The sequence below is a fragment of the Pygoscelis adeliae genome, unplaced genomic scaffold, assembly GCF_000699105.1.
Source record: "Pygoscelis adeliae isolate BGI_AS28 unplaced genomic scaffold, ASM69910v1 Scaffold98, whole genome shotgun sequence".
Classification (NCBI taxonomy): Eukaryota; Metazoa; Chordata; class Aves; order Sphenisciformes; family Spheniscidae; genus Pygoscelis; species Pygoscelis adeliae.
This window is the reverse complement of record NW_008825547.1, coordinates 2,233,626-2,245,134: the sequence shown is the minus strand read 5'-3', so window position 1 is coordinate 2,245,134 and position 11,509 is coordinate 2,233,626.

Here is an 11,509-nt window from a genome sequence, read left to right as displayed (position 1 = left end):
ATCCCTACATGTTTATATGCTCTTGATTTTAACATTGTTCTCAGGTATGGTATTCCAGAATATCCCTATCTCATTTAAACATTAGAATGGAAGCTGTTCATTTAGAAAACACCTACTCAACATTATATTCAGCTCTCACTGTTCAGCTTCTGACCTTAGACACCATTTAAGTTTTGAATATTGTTTGTGCATAAAACTGAGACATTTAAAAATTTCCTGCAGAACAATTCCTCCCTCCAGCCCCAAACATTGTCTCTGGTCTTAACTAGTGTTCTGTTTTTCCCATGCATTCTATTCTTTTGGATGTGTCTGTGTTGCTTCCTCTCTTCTCACTTTCAAAATTCTTTTCTATGCTAGGGAAAGTTTCAGGTTTAACAAAATATTTGAACTAGAAAAAGAAAGTTTCATGGAAAAACTTTTGTTTCTCCCTGTTTCTTTAATACTGATGAAACTGTCATTTGTTAATTTTCACATGAGTAAGATCTGACTGTGTTACCACAACTGATGGATTTCTTTTGTAATAGCTATGGAAACTGAAGATCATGCAGTTATTCCAATCTTGTAAATGAGGTTAGACCTGAGGATCTGATTCAACACTAGGTTTAGAAGTCTACATTTCCATTGAAGTGTGTGGTTACATCCAGGAGAGCTATCAGGAAATTTGTTGCTTAACTTGCCTACCTGCCAGACTTTGTCTAAATATATAATATTGTAGATAAAAACTTCCCAGAGCATCTGAAGCTTGTGTTCTGCATACCCCGTAAGGCCGCTGCCTTTGCTCAGTTAAACACCTGGGCTTACTCTGAAGTGGCTAAGGTTGTTGAGATCCAGCAGACAAGCCATGACACCTGTGTCGCCGAGAGACCAGAGGCTGTTCGGCAAGGCAGGGACTGACTAATTCAAATTCCACTGACCTCAAATTAAAAAATAGATTGCTCAAATAAAAATATAGATTACTCAAATGAAAATATCAGGGCAGTGCACATTGTTTAATAGTAGGTAGGGTACTTAGCGTAAGGCATGTTTTAAGGCCTGCTAAGCCTGAGGGCATTTGTACCTACATCTGTCCTAGACCAAGGAAGTGCCTTTATCCCTAGTCTATGTAGTTGTGTGAGTGACAGCTTTCCCCCAATTAAACCTGAGCTTCTGTGCAGCCAGGAAAGCAAATCCATGCACAGAATTCCAGGCTTACACTTGTTTCCAACATGAAGAAGCAGCATTTTTACTGATTTATGGGTTTGCTGGTTTTTTTCATCTGTTATAAATTACAAAAAGGTACATCCTTTTAAAAGTCCATCCCCTTCAGCACTTTAAGTCCTTGCTTCAAAATCTGGAGGCTTGGGTGAAGGGGGAGTCATAAGATTTATTCTTCTACTATGAAAAAATTAAAAGCTAGTCCTTTATAGGAAGAAAAGGGCTGAGGGTGTTCTATTATTTTAGAAATAGCAAATTTTCCTGGAATTTGGTAAAATGAGGAAAAGCACATTGGTGGTGTTTTTTAATTAAGGATTTTGAAATAAGAACTTATTATTGAAATCACTGGACACTTTCATTTGTAGAAAGTGCTACGGTCACAGTTGGCTGGCAGATATTGTTATCCATTGTTATCTGTACTGTTTTCCATATTCATATTTCATTTTTAGAGCCTGTGAATTAGTAATTACAGATTATATTGGCCAAAGGACTAAAATCCCTAAAGGTTGTTGTGATAACTGTCATTTTTGTCTCACCTGAGGCGAGGAGTCTTCATGTAGTACTACATAACAATTTTTTCTGAAACAGAACAATGCAAGTATGTGGCTGTCCAGAGCAGGTCAGTAAGAGTAAGTTTTACATGACATTTATACCTATGTTCAGGCTTCACATCACAGCGTTGACAGCCTGGAACATCCGCTGGAGGGGCAGGTTGGCTAGACTTAAATGTACACAGTGAGACATTGTGGTTTTAATTGCATACTTTAACACACATCTGAGGCATGTCTTCTTTAATACAGTAGATTCGTCAACTTAAGGGTGTTCCAACCTACAGCGCCCATAGAGTGCCCTTCCCACTAGGCTTAATGCCGTGAGTGGACTTCATTGGCACTCAGACTGGTTAGGATTTTATTTCCATTTCTAAATCTGTAACTTAGATTTTATCAGCAGCAAAATGGGTAGAAAAAGAAATATTTCAAATATTTTTTAACACAATATCACTAAGAAAACATTATATTTATAATGTATAGAAAATCTAATTTATAGCCAAATAACGCTTGCTTATTATAGGTGGTGTGGTTTAACCCTGTTAGGCAGCTAAGCCCCACACAGCCTCTCACCCACTCGCTCACAACAGGATGGGAAAGAGCTGGGTGGGTAAAAGTGAGGAAACTTGTGGGTTCAGATAAAGATAGTTTAATAGGTAAAGCAAAAGCTGCATGCACAAGCAAAGCAAAGGAAGGAATTCATTCACTCCTTATCAACAGGTAGATGTTTAGCCATTTCCAGGAAGGCAGGGCTTCACCACATGTAACAGTTACTTGGGAACACAAACGCCATCACTCCGAACATCCCCCCTTCCTCCTCCTTCCCCCAGCTTCTATTGCTGAGCATGACATTATATGGTATGGAATATCCCTTTGGTCAGTTGGGGTCAGCTGTCCCGGCTGTGTCCCCTCCCAACTTCTTGTGCCCCCCCAGCCTACCTGCTGGTGGGGTGGTGTGAGAAGCAGAAAAGGTCTTAACGCTGTGTAAACACTGCTCAGCAATAACGAAAGCATCCCTGTGTTATCAATGCTGTTTTGGTCACAAATCTAAAACATAGAACCATGTGCAAGCTGCTGTGAAGAAAATTAACTCTATCTGAGCCAAAACCAGTATAATAGGGAAGAGAATGCTACTTCAGGACTTTGAATAGTAATTTGATAGGTATGGTGCAGTAGTACGCAGGTAGTATACCATGGTGCTAAGAATAAAACAGATGTCTTAACTCTCTTTACAGTCTCAGTATTTGGAGTCTCTCAATGTTTTATAGTTTGGCAGCAAGTACTTTTTATCAGAAACAATGGTCAGTATTTAATTTACTGGTAAATTACCTTGAAAATTACAACAAATTTTATCAAATATTATACTAAGCAAAAAATGGAAAATTAGAAAAACATAATCTGTTTTAATTTGTGAAAATAGTCCTATTGATATGCCTTCACCTGCACATGAGTAAAAATGTAGAAGGCAACTTTTTACTGTGTAATTCATACACTACACAGATGTGTGAAGATTCTTTTTGTTGTAATCTTTTACATTGTTTTATTTGTAATTGAATTAAACTTATTTTTAAGAAGCAGAGGTGGAAAAAGCTTCTGGCTTTACTATTATGGAAGGATATCCATCTGTCTGTATACATACATCCTTACACAGTTCTCCAACAACTAGCTATTATCCACTGAATTCAATCGTGTATATTTATGTCTGTGTACATGCATATACGTGCACACATACATACATATTTATGTATTCTCCTTATGTTAAATATCAAGATTCTGTCACAGTTGTTGTTTTTTTTTTTTTTTGTGTAAGTGCAAGTTACTGGAAAGTATAATCACTTTCAGCTTCATCCTTTCTTTATTTCCTTCTTGAGGAAATGAAGCTGATATTTCCAAGGTTTAAAATATTGGGGGGTCGTTTGTTTATTTTCTCTGTGTTAAGAGGCTGGAAGACACAATCAATCAATAGTCTCAGGAGGTTTGCAGATGTTCATTTAAAGGCATTATTAAGAAAAGCAGCAGATGTATTCTCTGGCAAACAGCTCAAGTTGCTGTGACCCTCTGTTTGTCCCTCAGAAAGATAATTTACTAAACAACGAGGTGAATAAGACCTATTATGAAAAAATGCTTACGTTTCTCTGCAAAAGAAGGTTACTTCAATCAGTATGCTGTCCAGCTGCAATGAGAAACAAAGCAAAGTACTTTTCCTGTAAGGCCAGGAACTAAACAACTACAATCCCCAAGAATTTCTTAGCACCATGCAAGCAAAGATGATAAGTATCTCACAGGGTCAATCATTCCACAGATGAAGGAGAAAATGGCACTTTATTTTAGGCCAGGTGGACCTGTGGTAGCTGGTGTTGTTATTAGTGGTTTCATGGGTGGCATACTCTTTACCCTGACAAACAAGACAGCAGGGAAGGGGAAAGACACAGGTTTGTCTAGGAGCAACATCATGGTGCTAGACGACAATATCCACATAAAATGGAGATATATAATCTAGGATGATTACTTTGGGCTCCTTTTGTCAGTGGAGAATCATAGAATAGAATCATAGAATCATTAAAGGTTGGAAGAGACCTCCAAGATCATCGAGTCCAACCATCTACCCAACAACACCATGCCCACTAAACCATGTCCCTAAGCGCCTCATCTACCCGCCTTTTAAATACTTCCAGGGAAATCAACTGGCATTTCTTGGATGCAATCATCTTGAAGAGGAAATTTACATTTCACCATTGGTGTGGGGAAGTGAAGGCGCCAATTTGTTTTTACTGATTGTGAAGAAGGTGGAAGATCACTACGTCAAATGTAGGTAGGCACTGACAGTCTAGGCATCTGGGGCCTGATTTGGTTAGCTAAACATAAGCATCTGCTGCAATCTGAGAGGTTGCAGTTAGCTTGAGACATTTGTGTGAGGATGGCAGATATAACATAGGATCCATAGGAGATCCAGGCCTTTCTGAAGTGGCATCTTAAAGCCAGGCTGATTCACAAAGGACTCTTAAATGGCTTTAAACACCTATGACTAGATAAATTAATCAAATCCCTGAAGTTATGTGATATTAATATCACCCTCTCTGGTTGTTAAATATTGATTTAGATTGAAAATACATCCCAATAGGATCTAAAACTTTTCAGTGTTGCAAGTGTTTCACTGCTGTCAGGGCCAGAGAATCTGTTGCTATGAAATAGCCATTAATTTGCACCCTTAGTAATCAGATTTAGTAATCCATAAAGTACATTAATCAAGCACTCTGTAAGTGATTGTTCACGCATGATAAAAATGCAATGTTTCCTCATTATGTGGTTACATTAGTGAGTTCTTACGACATTCTTTTTTCTATTGCTACCCCATGAGCACTCAGCTTAAAGGTAATAAAACAAATAAATTAATTTTGCATTTTGAGAGCTAGAATTTCAGCTGGCTTATATAAATATAATTTCACTGGAGTTAATGGAGTTTTCAAAGTTTACACCAATTGAGACTTGACACAGAATGAGGTTATGCAATACATTTGACCAGTACAGCTTGATACTTTTGGTATGAGTACTTAATTTTGTCAAGTGAGCACAGCGAAAGTCAAACTTTCCAATACTAATGAGGTTTTTATTTTCTTTGGACTGTGGTTACAGAATGACTTATGAGGTTCAGTGTTCTACACCTGTCTGTCTTTCCTTCTTGTTGGGCTCCTGATGAGTGCTAAGATCCCACAGTCAAGCTTTCCCACAAGAATTGCTTAATTCATGGCTTCTGGCTGGATGCTCAGGCTTTCCTCTAAGTTCTCCAGCTCCCTGGCTGGCCTCCTTCACCACTGGATTGTCTTGGCCATCTGCCCTCAATATTTTTTCTCTCTGTTTCACCTCTGCTCTCTGCTGTACGATGTTCTTTTCTCTAACTACTGAGTGGACAGGATACCTACTTCTAAAACTTCCTCCTAGTTCTATTTCCCAAACTGATGACTGAGTATAATCAATTTTTTCAGCTCCTTCTCAGTGTGTCCTTGACAAGGAGCAGCCAAAGGGTGGAGTGAACATATTGAGAGAGGGATGCATTATTCTCAGCTGACCCAACACTAAAATGTGACAGCAGTAATATTTGCTCTCAGTCTTCCTGGGCTTTGAAAAGTTTGAGGAGAGAGTAGGATAACTGGCAGAAGTCTGATGGAGGTAGAGGTGAAAGAAAAACAGATCTCTGAAGAAAGAGACTCAGACATAGAAAAACAATATAGTGTCTATCAATATATATTTGAAAAGCAGCAAGCTAAAGATGAACCCATCTAAGAAAACCTGATATATATTAAAATTTAAAAATCTCTGAAGAAATGCATTTCCTTTAATGTTTTCCTTTGTTAGGATATGCACTAATTTATGCCACAGCTTCCAGTTTAGTTAAACTTATCTTTACAAATGGCAAAACTGATCCTTCATTTGAGATCGGTGACAATAAAAAAACGTGAGTCTATAAATGATCTGAAAGTCAACACAATGAGGTACGTTATGAACTAGACTATACCACTAAAGCCTTTGAAACATTCTATTAGCAATCTGGGAAGCAAACAGAATGCAGCTGCATCCTTGGAAAGTAGAATGCATTGGGTCATATTTAGTTTTGCCATGTATCTAAAACAGAAACACAGAAGCTAATTTAGATCTCACAAACTTTGTTGAAACCAGGGATAACTTCATTAAAGTCAGTAAAAAAGTCCCAGTATAAAAATGGAGTGAAAAGGTAATAAAAGTAGTCTAAAAGCTTTAATAAAGATGCATGATTCCTCAGTGCTGGAGTCTGGTGTTGTCTTTGACAGCTGTCCATGCTGAACACAAAGTGAGTACACATCAGATAGCGAATTAGAAATCTCCACTCATTTGTGAGGCCATGTTTGTGTTTGATAATGGTTCCAGCATGTAATTAGCTAGAAGTTTTGGTACATCTGTAATTCTCCTATAGCTAAATGTTTATCAGAAAGAAGAAAGACCAGAGAAAAGCAGAAAAGTATTACTAAAGGGATCAAAGAGCATGAGAAATGAAGGAAACATTTGAAATAGGAACATGCTAGGGTGAACATGCAAAGGTAAGGGTTCACAACTGGGCTCACAGTCATCCAAGACTCATATAATCAACAAATGAGAGAAACATACAGAGATGTTTATTAGCAGAAACTTAAAACTAAAGCTTTCATACTGCATTTGTTCAATACTTTAAATTCCCCATAGGGATAATTTTGTTGCCTTTTTCAGTGGAATAAAATACTCACACAGGGCAAAATATCACAACAGTGACCTTCTAGATATGATTAATTTAAAATATTTTCATGACAACAAAAGATATTATGCTCCACATAACTTTTATGACTTTAGAGTTCATGCTGGATCCACTAACTAATGTTTTTAAGCTTGATGACAATTTCTAACGGATAGTGAAACTCAAATACATATATATTTTGTTAGTTTAGAAGGACAGATCAAATTAATCACCATTAATGTTTCCAATCTTGATGTTTTGATCTTGTGCCAAAACCAAAATATGTTTTAAGGAAGAAACTTATATACGTGATTTAAGTTCTTTAATTTATAAAATCTAGCTTGAATACCATTTCGTACACCTTTGATGGATACAGCTTCAGGTAACATCCATGTTTAATTCTTACTTCATGCGCTAGGGGGTCCCCTTTCCCTCTTATTATGTAGAAACTCCTAAATAGGTTAACACATATATTTAAGCTAGCAGGAAAAAACGTCAAGTGTGTTTTTGATTTGCTGCTATTTTAGGCAGAGGAATTTATTCAGCACATTAAGCTTTCACTATACGAAGGATTTAAACTATAATCCTGTCTCTCATAGAAGGATATGTAATATTATCCTGTATTTTAAATCTGTTCATTTACAGATATAAATATGTTTCAAAATTCTTGAACTGTATGTGAATGATATTTACTCAAATAAATCATATTTCTATACACTTATTTGTGGATATAATCTTTTTTTTTTCCCACAAAATCCCAAACCAAAACACAAAGACAATATTATAGAGTTATTATAAAGTTATAATAAAGTAAAATACATAGGGATAAACAAATATGACAGAGCAAATAAGATTTTTTTCCTGTTTTTTTTAAATATATTTCTATGGATTAAAATCAAGTGAATGTAAATTTTAAAACAGTGTGCCATTGTGTTTTCTTTTTCAAATATGAAAAACCTAATCCATCAAACTATATGTGCTACAGTACTATATTTATTCACATTTATTATACAATACAGCAGAGATTTTGTTTGTTTGATTGTTTGGGTAACAGTGTCATCAGGGTTCTGAGACCCCTGTTAAGGCTGAGACTAACTTCTGTTCAATGATTGACTTCACCCTCTCAGAAGTTTCTGTCTTACATTCAGAACAAATCTGGCAATAAAGTGAATGTTTTTGAGGAGGACTGGGGGAAATGGTAAAACTCTAAAAACATACTACATTAGTCCAGTATCTTACACTCTTTTAACAATAATAGCGAGTTCCATTCAAAACTTCTGTTGAATTAAAACTCCTGAAATATTCATGCATTAATTATAGTAGGAAAATAGGTTGTAGTGTAATGATCCTTTAAATTAAACCCACTCCTCTTTCTAGCTGTTTCTGTCTGCATCCTTTTCCGTGCACCCAAGTCTAGGGTAATCGAAGTAGGACTCAATGACAGACTGAAGTCATATATTAGATAACTATGTATAAATATCAACTCAATAGAGACCTAGCTAATACAGTAGATGATGCAGACAGCTTTTCAGCTGACAAAATCTAGGTGTCTTTGTGAGGGTGAGCCGAATAATTCTCCAGACTCTACTGTCTTCTTTAATTAGATTTCCATTTTGACCATAGTGGGAGCTAGATGTCCCAGACTACACAGGTACATATAGTCATGTATCTACAGTCAGGACCTGAACCATCTTCCTAAAGTGCTTAAAGAGAAAATATTGTCTTTTCCTGTCTAATTTCAGATAGGAAATAATATTATGGGTTTAATTCAGTTACTCACACATAATACATTCAGCACCACTTACAAAGGTTTAGGTATCCAAGACTTCTGCACAGACCTTTCAGATATGATACAGGACCTACAAAGAGACCCATGCCCCTCTAAAGTGGAAGCTGGACCCCATACGCTAAGGCGTCTCAAAAAGCACTAGTTGTCTAAGTGTAAGCAACTGAGTAAAGTCCTAAGTTTCTTGTAAGCACTAAAAGAAAATTTATTTATTTCAATGGAACAAGGAGTAGCTGCATCTAGACTTACCTATTGGGATGTGATACAGCGTGCTCTGCAGTGAGGGTGTCTTTCATCCATCCTCTGCTGGAATACATAAATCCTGACATTCAGAGAACACAAAAAAGTCCCTTTGCATACAAACCATGATGCACTGGAAGAAGTTTGTTGCCCTCACAGCCTTCATCCTAATAAAGGCTCTAGCAGTGCTATCTCCAGACCGGGGAACTGATAAGCATGCCTGAGTACTGTAATGTTGTCATAGCCAAAATAATTCTGATGACATCATAACTATGAAACATAACTTCTCTTTATTGTTTGTATAAGTATACAGCAAATGAAATCACAAAGCATTCAAGTAAAATCAAGTATTCTTAAACAAACATGGTGCGTAGCTACAGCTGAGCATAGCTATTATTCATATCTGCATTTATAGACTAAAAACTGGCAGTGCAACCCAATGTAGCTTTCCATCATTGCTAAGTCTGATTAACCTGCCTTTGCATTTACAATTGCTCCAGCTAAACTGACATAGAAATTTTCTAAGCTAATGCCAGTTACTAAGCTAATGCCAGTTACTAAGCTAATGCCAGATGCTAAGCTAATGCCAGATGCTAAGCTAATGCCAGTTCTACCTTATCGTTTAAAAATTAAGTCTTTGCTAGTTCAGTTTCTGCCTAAATTCTTAATCTTAACTCCTATCTTATTACTTTAAATGTGCTTTCACATGATTGTAATCACTACATTTATTACAATTTAACAAGTTACCATTTGTCAATTGATCAGCTTAATCATGATTTGTAACCTTCAAAATGGTTAATGTGCTTAGCTCCACTTAAAACATGTATCTCATTTCACTTTCAAAGAGGCATGATAGGTTAGAGAAAGGAAGGTACACATATGTTAATTACCTTGGCTCAATTCACAACAGATAATTTGATAAGCAGCAGTAACTTGATCAGCTAAAGTAGTCTGAATATACTCTGAAACCCCATAGACATAGACACAAATATTTCTGGGAATGTGGTCTGTGGAATAAATGTCCCCAGCTGTACGTTCAGTCCCCCTCTTGAAGGTTACTACCACCAGAACAGAGCCAGTTATATATATGTTGTCTGTACTCCTCAACACAAAGTCAAAGAACTTTATTTAAACAAGCATCTACATCATCAGATTTTCTGGTGGGTTTTACTTGGTGCTTTATTTAGAAAAAGTGAGAAAACTAGCTTCAGAAAGCCTATGTAGCACTGGTGATGAGTAAGTCATATGGAGCAGCATGTTTTCTAAAAAAATGAGAGGCATATGCAAGCAATTTGTTAAAGCAAGAATAAAGAAAAGACAAGGTTTGAACTGATCATGACATCATCTGGAAAGTGTGATTCTCTGCATACGTAGTATCGCACTGCTGACAAAGTAGCTTGTGAGACATTTTAGTTTTTGTCTGAAAATACTCATCAAAGCCTGAGGAATCATATTTGATGTGATAGACAACAGAATGGCACAGTAAAAGATATCTTATTTTCTCATTTGTTAATATAAACAGGATGGTGTCAAATTTCAGGCATTACCTAACAAGTCAGAATTTAGGTCATCAACCCACTGATGGCTGGATAGCCCTGCATCCACATGCATGCCAGATTCACACTACAAGTATATATTATTAATTTGTTTGTTTGTGTGTGTGCGTGTGTGTGCATATTAACATTAATGAATCCACCAATATCCATGTATATATTCACCTATCCATGGGTATGGAATTCACTATATTAATGGATTTATTTAATCATTATCCTTTTCCCATTCAACTAACATCCACCTGACATTTACCAAACAGAATATCATTAAAAACATAACTGTTGAAGCAGTGTTGTTACATTAAACTTGCATATTTATACAGCAGGCATGATTTCATTACAAATTTCATTAAGATTTTTTTTAAAGGAAACACATAAAATAAGCATTTTGTGCACTGTATGTGGAGATAAATTCCTCTGAACAGAATGAAATAATTGGAAGAAAAGAAAAAAATCATATTATTGCATTCCATTACCACCTTTATTTTAAACATATTTAGCAGCAGTGAATACTTTTCCAATGTTTTAAATATTAGCCTGTGTGAAAGTGAAGAAAGTTTTTAACTATATAATCTTTTGTTATGCTCATATTTATAAAGGTATACTTAAAGAACATGTCCTGGTTTTCTAACTGTAAAAGACTCTATACTTTCAATACTACTGAAACGCAGACTGAAGTGCCCTGAATTAATCCATTTGGAAGTCATCAAGTTTCTAAGCATGACCAGTTTAACAGTAAGAGTGCCTGAAAATTATTAGAGTGCTTCACATATTTTAAAAGTGCTTCGGCTTAGAAGCAATAAAGCTTGCCAACCTGCCCCCTGCAACACATTTTTAAGAGTCACTTTTTAAAAGGCAGCATAAACTTAGCCTGTGATGCCTGTTATATGACCATGTGTTTGACTGTTTGTGTGTGCCCATCCTTTATTGGACAATCACCTGTAAC